Source organism: Heterocephalus glaber, unplaced genomic scaffold, assembly GCF_053883595.1.
Source record: "Heterocephalus glaber isolate CG9 unplaced genomic scaffold, H.glaber_assembly_v1.0 deba00001805, whole genome shotgun sequence".
Taxonomy (NCBI): domain Eukaryota; kingdom Metazoa; phylum Chordata; class Mammalia; order Rodentia; family Bathyergidae; genus Heterocephalus; species Heterocephalus glaber.
This window is the reverse complement of record NW_028258480.1, coordinates 306,914-320,632: the sequence shown is the minus strand read 5'-3', so window position 1 is coordinate 320,632 and position 13,719 is coordinate 306,914. Positions and strand designations below refer to the sequence as shown.

General features: G+C 35.5%; 1 pseudogene; it reads left to right on the top strand.

Moving 5' to 3' along the window:
- The first annotated feature begins 8,825 nt into the window (after positions 1-8,825).
- LOC147820730 (olfactory receptor 8H1-like) lies at positions 8,826-9,784 on the top strand (annotated as a pseudogene).
- Positions 9,785-13,719: the final 3,935 nt, after the last annotated feature.

Genomic DNA, 13,719 nt, shown 5'->3' with positions numbered 1-13,719 from the left:
TAAATCAATTATTAACCAGAGGCAAAACCAAATTTTTTCAAGAGAAAATCTAACAGCCCGAACAACTTGAATTGATGTACTTCAAGCCATGAAGAAAATAATTAGAAACTTACAGTACTATACCTAGTCAAATTAAAGGAAAAATTAAGACCTTCAAAGAAAAGTCTAAAGAAATACTTACTGAATAAAAAGTGGTCAAAAATTCTTCAGGCAATTTTCAAAAATCATAAAAAGAGCAGTCACAATCATGAGACTAAGGGGAAAAATGAATCTCATTTTGGGAATAGATTTTAAAAAAGAAATACCAGCTATAAAACAAACACTAGATAAAGAACAAAATGAAATAAATTAATACAAAACATTTAACAATATTTCATGAAATTTTCTTGTCTTCAGTAAGTGGTGTAAAATAACAGATTGGATGGAAACACAACACCCAGACATATGTTGCCTGAAGGAATTACATGTGGCCCAAAAAGACACTGATTGAAAGGAAAAGGACACTTTCTTCACCTTGAAGGCTAAACAAAGTCAGAGTAGCTATGCTTAGATCCACCAAAGAAGAATTCAAACAGAAATGATTCAGTAGAGACAAAGAAGGCCAGTGCCTCTTGACAAAAGAAGCCATTTACCAAGAGACAACCACTGTAAATATGTATGTACCCAACTTTGATGTACCCAGTTTCACAAAACACTTCTTGATATAAAAAGTCACATAGAATTCAAGGCAGAAATTATGGGTGTCTTCAATATCCTACTCACAAATAGATGGTCAACTAGAATTAACACAGCAAAGAAAAATTAGAGTTAGACTTTGCTATAATTCAAATAAGAGACCCTTACAGAGATTCTTGTTTTAAAACAAAATAGTAGATATTCTTTGTTGCATCCTGGGTAAATTTCTCCAAAGTATATAATATTTTAATCCCAAAAAGCAAATGTTATTGAAATTAGTATATTATAATAAGCTTAGCTGTCCTAAAATATGACAATATGATGAATCTGTAAAGCAACAGTAAAGAAACCACACAGAAGAACCAGCACAGTTATTGAAAATTACACTATTGAATAATCAATGGGTTCCAGTAGGTATAAAAGGAGAAATTCAAACATTACCATAATTAAATGATAATGCAAATGCAATATATCATAATCTGAAGGACACAATGAAAATGGTTCAGAAGAAAGTTTAGAGCTGTGCCTGTGTTAGAAAATAAATTATCATAAATAAATAGCCTACTAATATGAATAAAATTCCTAGAATAACAAGCAGTAATCAAACTTAAGTCCATTGGATGGAAGGAAATATGTACATATGAGAGATGAGGCTGAAGAGATGCAGGGAAGGGGTGGGGAGGAGCTCACTTAAAAGAATCATGAATGTCGGGTATATGTACCAGTTCCCTGAGATTAAAATAATCATTATGTACTACAAATATGTATCAATAAAAATACAAAAATGAAAATTAGTTAAAAGTGAAAAAAATGAAAAAGATATTGGAAGTAAAGAGAACTCAATTGTTCATGGATCAAAATTATTTAAATTGTTAAAAACACCATACCACAAAAAGTGATCTTGAGATTGAATTAATTTCTACTAAAATACCACCATTCTTCACCATTCTAGAAAAAGCAGCCCAGAAAATCATATGGAAACTTGAGACAGAAATTCTGAAACATTCCTGAGGCAAATGAATAATTCTGAAGGCATCACACTACCACATTTCAAATTAAAATGCAATGCCCTGGTGGAGAAAAACACATACATGTTTAATACTGACTCAACAAATAGAAAGACCAGTAGAAAAAGACAGAAAACAGAGAAACAACCATGGGCACCACCACACATCTGATTTTTGACAAAGGGAACAAAAACTTATTCTGGAAAAATGACAGCCTCTTTACTAAAAGCAAATGGAAACCTGGATATCCACATGCAGAAGGAAGATATAGGATCTCTATCTCTCACCCTGCACTAAGATAAAAATGATCAGAGATCAAATGTAAACCTGGAAACTTCTAAACTGCTGGAAGAAAGCTTACAGGAAAGCCTAGAAGTTGTAGGGACAGACACAGACTTTCTAAATAACACCCAATAGCATGAGGAAGTAATATCATGAATCAACAAATGGCACTATATCAAATTAAAAGTTCTGCACAGCAAAGCAATCAAGCAACTGAAGAGACAACCCCAAGAATGAAAGGAAGTCAGAGCTAACTACTCTCCTGGTAGAGGATAATTATGTCTTATCAAAAAAAATTGATCCATCTGGTCACTCCTGGCCCAGAGGTAGGGGTTTCTGAGCTGCCGTACCACTGCTCTTGGTCCAGAGGAAGGGGCTTCTCGGCCTCCCGGCCACCATCCCTCCCGCTGCTCCCAGCCCAGAGGAAAGGTCTTTTGGGCAGCCTTCTGTCCCGCTGATCCCGGCCCAGGGGAAGGGGCTTCCGGGCCACCACCCCTACCGTGGTCCTGGCCCCTCTCCCACCTCTACCAGCTCAGAGGAGGTGAGCCGCTCAGGAGCCAACAGCACCCCCCCCCAGTTGAAATGAGAAAACACGTAAATAAGTCTCAAAACAAGACTTTCAGATCACCTACATCAACCCCAAAGGGAAATGAGATGGAACACTCTGGCACTCAACCACCTGGACCCACTGAACTGGCAACAAAAGGGGATCTGGAAAAAATGAAATCAGAAATAATTTCTCAGATAACAGGAGAAATTGTGCTCCTAGTGCAAGACATGATTAATAAATCTAGAGGGGAGCTGAGGAATATGATGGAATCCCAACATAGGAAACAAAGGGAATCCATAAAAGAGATGCAAATAGATTTCCAGGAGATGAAAAACTCCATTGAAAGTCTACACAGGAGAATGAGCCAATGTGAGGACAGAATTTCAGATATAGAAGATAAGATTGCAATTAATGATCAGGAAAAGAAAAATCGCTTCAAAATTATAAGGGAACATGAGAAATCAATCCAGAAGCTGCTAGACGATGCAAAGGCCTCTGAGGTCACCAGGTGGGAGGGAAGGTGTACACTCTTCACTGTACATTCACTGCTCCTTCCTCCATTCTTTCCAGACAAAACTTCCTGGTGAAGTTTCCATGTGACCAGGCCATGAAAAATAAATTTCTACCACAATATAATTTATCTCATTGAAAAAGAAATGTTATAAAGCATAACAATAAATCATATCAAGAAAAACACGTATGTCTGAGAAATTTTCAACTGCTTATATAGCTTTCATCTTTTATTTCTCAGAATAAGTCGAGGTTGAACAATTTATCCCCAGATAATCTTGGCAGAAGTTTTATTTTCAGCAACTTTGTGTCACAGTAAGTATCATTCTTCACATTGGAGTAGATTACATTGTACAAAGTAAAACAACAATTTCATCATAAATCTTCCATTCAGACATCATTTAGGCCTTACTATGAGTAATGGTAAGATCTGTGAAGCAAGAATAGAGTTGGTGGTTTCAAAATCTGCAAGCAATGTACATCTTTTGAAAATGTAATATTTTGAAGATATGTCATTTTGAACAGTCAAGTTAGGAAAAGGTGTTTGGAGACAGACATCCATACTTCCCTCACTCCCAGCCAAAATCTCACAAAAGCGGGAGAAAATTTATTTTTCTGGAAAGAAAAGTGTTTCTGAATAGTTAGCACCAAAGTAGGTCATGGGGCATGTTGCATCCTTGTGCCAGGGCTCCCAGGGATTTTATATCCTTGTCACTCCCAGCTCCTTTACTCTCTTGTCCAAATCATTCCAGACCTTGGCTTCCTGATGCCTGGATCTGCACATGATTTTAAGGAGATCTGATAATTTTCTGACATAGCATCACTTCTCTGTCTGCTCTCTTGAGCTGGGGTCAGGAGTGGTGGATATTTGAGCTCCCAGTGGGAAAACATTGGAGAAGCATTAAAAAGTCATTTAAAAATCCCAGTGCTTAAAAAGTCATTTTTGCCTCACACCAAGAATATCTTATTCTGGCTAAGTATCAACATTAATTATTCAACAGTTAATGGCAAAGGAACATCATAGGTAGAAGGAAATGCACCAGTGTGCCTGACTTCATCCTCATGGTGCTGACAGATTCTGAAGAGTCACAGCTGGTCCTCTCTGTGATTTTTCCCTTGATTTACCAATCTTTGTGCTGGGGGACAATACTGATCATTCACCTGGATCCCCAGCTTCAAACCCTCATATACTATTGCTTCACTCACCTAACATATCTGGACATCAGCTCCTCAAGTGTCCTCACTCCTAAAACCTTATAGAACTTACTGAATTCCACCAAAAGCATCTCCTTTCTGGTAGCTTCATTCAGATGTACTTTTTTGTCCTCTTCAGTGGCACTGAGGTTTTGCTTCTCTCCTCAATGGCCTATGATGCCTATGGAGCTATTTGCAATCCTCTGTGCTATCTGTGTGCTATGACAGGGGTTTTGGTTCTTTGGCTCTCTCCTCATGTCTTCAGGATTTTAGTGTCCATTAAAAATAAATCAATTATGTTCTTGCTTGCCTCACTTATTTATTATACTTTTTAAATAAAATGGTTGCAAAGGAATGAATTCACAATGAATTTGCAACATGCACCCATCCATAAGCTTAAATCAAGAAGAGGGATAAAAATAGTCTTATTTATAAAAATATTTTATCTCTATACTTACATGTCAGTTTAAATTTTAAAATTGCTGTTTGATATTTTAAGGTTATTTTATAATATGCAGATCCATTTTCCAAGTAAGCTATTGCACTTAAACTTGTGTAAAAATTATTATAATGATTATTTTAATCCAAACAGGTGATTATAAAAATATTTACTGTTTAAAATTCAAGTTAGGTACAAGCACCCAATGATAAATGTAAACATATTGTATACCTAAAATGTACCAATAAAAGAACTTAAGAAAAAATAATAAAATTCAAGTTATTATTATGTAAAAAATATTTCATCATTTTAGATGCCTTATGTGCAACATCTCTGTTCTAAGAATTAAGTTTCAACTGTGTATTAATAATTTAAAACTATTAATGAATTTACCCAAATATTTAAAAATATACTATATTTCAAATTTTAAAATAAATGACAAATATGGCTTTTTTGATATCAACATTAATTCAAATCATTACTTCTTTTTCTTTTATATTTATATTTTCTAAAATCTATATTTGCAGTTATTCCTGATTTTCTTTGTTATCATGATTAAGAATTTAATAAATAGTTTTGTTCAATATATTGCTTGGGCTTTTCCCTCATTACATAAATATCTTAGTAATTTCATATATTCATGGGCTCCTTCCTATCCCAAGTTGTTCTTAAAGGTTTAGTTTTATCTTGTTTTCGTATATGTGTATTTTTGTGATTTAGAAGATATATTCATCTGCTTTTATTGTGTCATGTTTTGTTGATAAGAATGAATGAATTTGTAGACAACAGTTAAATTAAAAAGTTACTTAATTTTAATTAAAGCTAAATCATTTTTATAAAATAGCATGGAAAGCATTTATATTGTTATTAAGTGAGCATAATATAACCTAGTGTGCTATTAATCTATTGGCAGTTTTCAGAGCAACCACAGATGCACATAGACATTGGGCATCCAAGCATCCCAGAGCCAGGCCTGGGAACTGAGGCACTGGGGCCATGGTTGGGATCTGCATACAGATTATGCAGACCCCACATTTCCCACTCACCTTGGCTCCCAAGAGCAGAGGGGATGAGGGCAGCTGTGGTCCAGGCTCCCAAAGGGCAAACCTGGCAGAGGTCAGAGGTCACCATGGAGAGTGGAGCTCAGCTCCAGACTGCAGGAAATGGCCTCTCCCACCTGGACAGAGGCTGAGAGGAGACACAGGGAAAGATAAGGGGATTTCCATGTTGCTTCTTCTATTAGGCCCTGTCCCACAGTGGAAATACTTGTTTCCAGTCCAGGGGTGTGTGTGTGTGTGTAAAACTGTGCAAGAATTAAGGCTATTGTTTTTGTTGCTGTAGGGTGTTATCTTTTTTCATTAGTTTCTCTCATAGATAGGTTTGTTTCATGTGGTTTTCTGTCATTCTGTCAGGTACACATACCTGATAGTTTAATAATTGGGTTTAAACTCCCTATGATTTTTCTATTTCCAATTATATTCCCTTCTGTTATCTATTTTATTTCTTCTCTTCTCATACCCTCTTGTATATATGCAGGTCTGTAGGTAGGGAAAGAATAGAAGGGATGAATTAGACTTTATCAGAGAAATTAGTAGGAAATCTTACTCAAAGTGGCTTTGCCCTCTGCAGTTAGATTCACTGGCTAATCATGAGCTGAAATGTCACAACTTTACTGGAGGAAATTTTTAGGAGAGATTAAAAGGACACAGGTAGAGAAGGAGAGGGAAAGCAGATCAAGAAAGGCCCCAGAGAGCACAATAAGAATAAGAATTTACAGGTAAGGATGGAATGCTGTCTAAGGAAGAGATGGATCAGAGAAGGTGCTGACAGGCAAAGGAGGAAGCCAGAGCAGGGGAGCCCCCACTTTCAGTAAAATGCAGAGGGGACATGGACAGGGAAGCTACCTAATATGAGAAAAGTCATTTAATTTATAAAATACAAATATATATATATTTTCCCTGTAGGGTCACTGTATTACCACACGAGGTACACACACAGCCCCTCACTAACTCTAAAAGCTCCCCTGCAAGCCCACAGCTTCTAATACATCACACAGGGTGGGAAGGAGTCCAACAAAGCCTCCAACAAGGAGCCTGCAGGTAGGCAAGGGTGCCTGGCTCAGGAACCTGGGACCTGAGATCCAGCCAAAAACTGGTGAGGAAACCCACTGTGACCTGTCCAGGTGCTGTGGCCTGAAGGAGAGGGTCCCAAACCCTAATTAAAGAGGCCCAGGGACAGAGGCCTGCACCTGTCCATCACTTTCCAGACCCTGTGTCTTCTCCAGGGCAGCTCATTTCTCTCTCCTTTTTTTCTTCCTTCCCAGGAATAAACCATCTTCCTTTCTGAAGCTTTGTTCCTCTAATTTGTTACTGATCATGAATTTTTGACAAGGCTAGCTGCTCACTATGAACAGGACACTCCTATAGTAGAATCATGCTTTTATTTACAATGTATTTCCTGATGAAAATTTTATCATTCCATCCATGATAATGTCAGTCGTAAAAACAATATGTGTCTGGAAATTTCATCTTCACTCACTTAGTCAACAACAACAACAAAAACACAACACAACACACCAAAGCAAAACACAATCCGGACAGACCACTTTTGAATATAAACATTAATCTTTGCAAATTTAAATAATTATGTGACAAATTTTAAAAAACAAATTTTAGCTACAACTCAGAGTATCATGAGGAAATGTATTTCTGCTCTCCTGTGGAACTTTGTAGGGAAAAGGGGAAATCCTGTGCTCATTAGCTCTTAGAATATCACACTTTGGCTTCACTCCCAGTATTCACCCTTGGATTTGGGCCCAGAGGGTGACCACATGCTGCAGGGCCCTGTGTGCCCCATGAGCCCTGGAAGCACCAGGCAGGGAGGCAGGGTGCACAGTGCTCTAGTTAAATGCACGCTTGCTTTCTAGGACACTTTTCAGACAAGACTTCCTGGCTAGGCATCCATTTGGTCAAGGCCTGAGCAGATCTGCTAGAGTGATTTAACTTACCTGAGAATTGAAAAAGAAGAATGCACAAAAATATAACAGTCACTTATATCTAAAATATAAATGTAATTTATATCAAGGAAAACAAATATCACAGATGGTCTCAGGTTCTTATACGGTTATATTTTCTGTCAGAAAAAAATTTTGTTATTTTCAAATTTCTAGACAAATTCTATGGGAAAAATTTGTTATCACCAACCTTGACTGACAGTATCATGTTAAATTGGAGTGTTTTACAAAAAATATAATAAAACAGGGATTTTATCACAAGAATATGCATATACACACATTAAAAGCTTATCAAACTCATATTAATATATTCAAAGAGGGAATAGAGAGATGGCTGAATTGTAATCAGCCCTGCAAAATTTAACCATAAAGCTTATGATTTTTTTCTCTTTTAGAGAAAACTGGCTTCCAAAGGCCAAAAGCATAAAGAGCCAGTCTCAGGAATTTGGAGCAGCATCTTATGTTTAAAAATCTCTTAGTGTTTTAAAAGTTATTTTCCCCTCTCAGTTTTGATAGCTATATTCAGTCATTCTATACTATATGCACTGTATAATCTTAGTGACCTCATCTAAGTTTCCTAAAATGTGAAACTGGTTTGTAATTAAAGCCTAATAGCACTGGCAACTAAATGAGAATAAAAAGGAAACAAGTTATTTTCCTCATACTTTATTACATATCCTTGGTAAAATTGGAAAAATAAGTTATAAATATGAATAGGGAACTTTTAGCATTCTCTCAGAGGCAAAATTTCTTGCTATAATACCAGTGAGAAAAAGTAACTGCTCTGATTTCACAAAAGTTATTTTCTGCACTCTTCTTGTGATGTCAAAATTTATGGATAACAGTGACTATGGCATAAAACTTATATGTGGATTAAATGTGCTAATGAAGAAAACATTTAGGCTGTATCATATTTAAGGTAAATCTATGGGATGTAGCTTTTTACTATGTCAGAAGCAAATGTCAATTCATATCATAGCTTTCTCTATTTGATACTTAAACTTTTTTGTTTATATTTAGCAAAGTTTTTGTCAATTCCCAGGAAGAGTAAGCTAATTAAAATTAATGCTGGGCCTCTCATACAAACAAAACCTGTTTGCAGTCACTCAAGCTAAGTATAGAATTGGATTTCTCATTAGATTAATACATAGCAGAATGAGTAGATGGAACTCCACCAGTGTTCCTGACTTCATCCTCATGGGGCTGACGGACTCTGCAGAGACACAGCTGGTCCTCTCCATGCTCTTTCTCCTGATTTACCTGATCACAGTGCTGGGGAATGCGGGAATGATACTGATCATTCACCTGGATCCCCAGCTGCACACCCCCAAGTACTTTTTTCTCACTCAGCTGTCACTTCTCAACCTCAGCTACTCAAGTGTCATCACCCCTAAAACCTTAGAGAATTTACTGACTTCCACCAAGAGCATCTGCTTCATGAGCTGCTTCACCCAGATGTACTTTTTTATCCTCTTGGCTAGACATGAATGCTTTCTTCTCTCCTTGATGGCCTATGATCGCTATGTAGCTATTTGCAACCCTCTATGCTATCCAGTCATTATGTCCACAGGATTGTGCCATGTCCTGCTTGCTGGCTCCTATGTTGTGGCTTTGTGGATTCCACTGTCAATGTGGTTTGTATAAGCAGATTGCACTTCTGCAAATCTAATATCATCCAACACTTTTTCTGTGGTGCATCCCCAATTTTAGCCCTGTCCTGCAGTGACACATTTGAGGTTGAAATCATTATATTTATTAGTGCTGGATCCACCCTAATGCTGTCCATCATCATCATATCTGTATCCTGTGTGTCCATCCTTTCCACTATCCTGAAAATAAATTCCACTGCTGGAAAACAAAAAGCCTTCTCCACCTGTGCCTCCCATTTCCTTGGAGTCACTATCTTCTACAGCTTTATCATCTTTACTTATCTAAAACCAAAGACATCATACTCCTTGGGAAAGGATCAAGTGGCTTGTGTGTTTTACACAATTGTGATCCCCATGCTGAACCCTCTCATTTACAGACTCAGAAACAAAGAGGTGAAGAAGGCTCTTGTTAGAGTCGTGCAGAAGAGAGAGGGCTGCAGGCAGTTAATATCTCAGTGGTGCTAAGCATCTACACTTGTCTTTTTCTTTTTTTAATGAAAACTATTTAGTCTTTTTTTGAAACAAAACTTGTGGGGCTTTTTTTCTTTATTTTTTCTTCTGCAGTTGTCCTTTCCTTATCAAATATGAGGGTGGCATTTCCAGGAACAGATGTTTATACATTTATATTTCACCTGGAAATCATGAAATATGTGTTATATCTGTGAGGAAATACATTTGGCTTCAAGGTTAACTAATGTGCCAAAGAAAAAAATACGTTTGTCATATTGAAAACTACGTCATACCATTTTCATGCATGCTCTAATTTTAGAGAATTTTATATTAATCATTCTGGTTACAGTAGAGATTAATAGCAACAATTATTTGAGAAATTGCTTTATAGTTAAAAATTGAGCATTTAGATTCTGGCACTGCCACCTTTCTTGCATACAGCTCACATTAATCACTGAAATTATAACAGTCAGTATTGTCAACTGCATGTGATATGTAATAATCCCTTATCCACACGGTCAGAATGTGGTTGTAAAACATTGAGGGCAGAAACAATTTATACTGGCTATTTTCATCAGATGCCTTGCATTACTATGATATTTAATACATAATAAATTTTTGAATATTTCTTCATGTTTTATGAATTTTTTGTTAATTTAATATATAAACATAATACCTAAAAAGAAAAACACAGAAGGCAGTAATTCCCAATTTTGGATTCAGGATAAAGATAAATGTTGAAATAAAATGAAGTTATGGGACAGTAATATATCCTAATGTTGAAAACGAGTTTAAAAATGACAATCACTAAAGAAAATTAAAACATTTTATTAATTATTGACATTCCTATGAATGTTTTTCTATTTCAGTGGTTATGCATACATGTCTATATATTTAACATAATTTTTCTAAAATTTCTTATATAATGTTTGCTACTTTCTTTGTTTACTTCAAAGTTATATATCCAATAATCTGTGTAGTTTTATCATGTAAGATAAACATGTTTTTAGTATATGAGCAATTTTTAGACTCATTACAAATGCTTGGATATGTTCATAAGACGTATTTTTCCTACATTTATTTTAGTGTATTTGTATGAGTTAGAAAATTTATACTATTGATTATTGTTGGCAAACCTGACAGATTCTTTGACTTGGAAAAATAAAGTATTTAATTTAAAGAAATTCCTAAATTTTGTTAAATTAATGCTATTTTTCTTTATTCCATAGGATATAAAGAATTTATATCATGTTATTAAATAACCATAATGTACTCTCTTGGCCATAAGAAACATTTAAACATTATTTGCATTTGGCCAATCATTTACTTCTCATATCACTAGATAGCTCAGGTACTAGAAGTTATTACTCTGAAATATTGTGAGATCTCATGCCCTCTTTCACAGTGCCAGGTCAGTGTGCTACATAATATAAATATGATTTCTTAAAAGGCCATAGTACAGCACAGCAAAATATGAATACTTGGTTTTGCTTCCTAATAATTAATGGCTAGACAGAAACACTGCTATTATACTTTCCTAAGACAGCAGTCCCTGAATCGTGTGCACAGTTCAATGTTTTGTACAGTTGCTAATAGAAGACACTGTGCTTGGCATTGGGGACTAAAGCTTCAAAGTCACAAGTATGAACTTAGATACAGAAAATGAATTGGGTAAAGGACAGAATAACTTATGAGATGGTGGATGATGACAGGAAGGGTAATTGTATCAGAAAACAGTTTTCCCCCTGCAATAAAATATTCAGGAATAGATTTGCTCAACACAAGACAATATTCACAGCTATCATCTGAATTTATCAATGTTTCATACTCACCCTGTTGCTCAGATTGTTTTTGGTTTGGGTGTTTATGGCAAGTAACTCAGTGTTCAAGTTCTCCTATCTTTTGGCTCTGTTACCTTCTTCACCTTAGTCAGAGGAAGTTCATCCAATATTCAGTGTGAAGGACAGGTGAGAATTTGTTTTACAAAGGAAAAAACATTATGCTGATTTTATTAATATGAATGCTCTTCATAAAATACTTTATTACTTTATTAAATAGTTACTCATATTACTTATTTTTGTGCCTATTAATCATCAAAGTCATCAGAATATTTTTATATTTTACTTTCATTATAATTTTCTGAGGACTTGGTGATATCTTTATTTTATTCTTCGTATTCTAGTTGTTGCTCCCCATGTAGCAACAATCTTTGTTTTGAGCCCCATATTATACTAATGTCTATGAAATATATATATATATTTTTTTATTTTTATTTTTGTGTGTGTGTTTGGTATTGAATCCATGTTCATATCTGGTTTATTACACTTAATGTTACAGTCAGAAGTGAATTTATTTTTATACTAATGACTCAAATCTATCCTTTTTATGAAAAAGGAATATTATTGTTTATAAATGCTAGGTTTTCTTTTTCAACTCATCCATTGATGAGTATCTATGCCACTTCAGAGAGTTATCTTGTCTTCAGAGAAATGCAAATTAAAACCACAGTCAGCCCTGTGATAAAAACAGTGTGGTGCTGGAAAAGAAACAGACCCAAGGATCAGTGGAATAGATTAGAAGATCCAGAGACAACTCCAGGCATACTCCACCACCTCACCTTTGACAAAGGAGCCAAACATCCTCACTGTAGGAAAGATAGCCAATTTAATAAATGGTGCTGGAAAAACTGGATTTCAACCTGTCACAGATTAAAACTACACTCTTATTTATCACCATGCACTAAACTAAAATAAAATTGGATTAAAGATCTAAATATTAAAACAGAAACACTAAACTTGCTGGAATATAAGTTAGGTAAAATTCTTGAAGACACCGGCATAAGTAAATACTTTATGAACAAAGCCTTAGTAGCATGGGAACTAGCACAAAGAATCAACAACTGGGATCTCATCTTATTAAGAAGCTTCTATACTGCAAGAGAAACCACCAACAGAGCTAACAGACAACCTACAATGTGGGAAAAAATTTTAACAGCTGTACATCAAACAAAGGACTATCTAGAATATATAAAGAACTGAAAAAAATCAGACCCCCCAAATTCAAAGACCCAATTCAAAAATGGGCATCTGAAATGAACAGATATTTCTTGGACAAAGAAGTAAAAGCAGTAAACATATGAAAAGGTCTTCAACATCAGTGGTCATTCAAGAGATGCAGATGAAAACAACACTGAAATTCTACTTCACCACAGAAAGAATGGCTGCTATCAAGAAATCAACCAATAACAAATGTTGGTGGGGTTGTGTGGAGAAATGAACCCTTCTTCATTGTTGGGCATGCAAACTAGTAAAACCACTGTGGAAATTAATATTGATATACCTCAAAAAACTAGAATTAAAGGTTCCATGTGGTCCAGTTATTTCTGTACTGGGTATCTTCCCCCCAAAATTAAAAGAATCATATGACAGTGATATATGCACACCCATGTTTATAGTGGTACAGTTCATAACAGCTAAACCTTGGATATAGCTCAAGTGCCAATCAACGGGAGATTGCATAAAGAAAATGTTTTTTTAATATAAAATGGAGTACTACTCAGTCATAAAGAATGAGAAATTAGAGACATTTATGGCTAAAAGGATGCACACTGAGGACATACTCTTAAGTGATATATATAGGACACACATGTGTAAATACTGAATAGTTTCTCTGGTGTGAGAAACTGAAAGTGTAAATTAGGATTAAAATGAATAATTGAAAATATGAAATAGGAAGAAAAGGTCCAAATGGAAAAGGGAAGGGGGAGGAGTAGGGGAAAGGAATGAAGGAAAAGGAAAAAAAAATATGAGAAAAAAATGGAAACAAAGCTTTTGTAAATAGGGAATTGTGGAGGGGTTGAAGGGAAGGCAGAGAATGGAGAAAAAATAAGAACCAAGAGAGATTATGTAAAGGTACAAGTTCCCATTGATGAATGTAAATGTATTTTACAC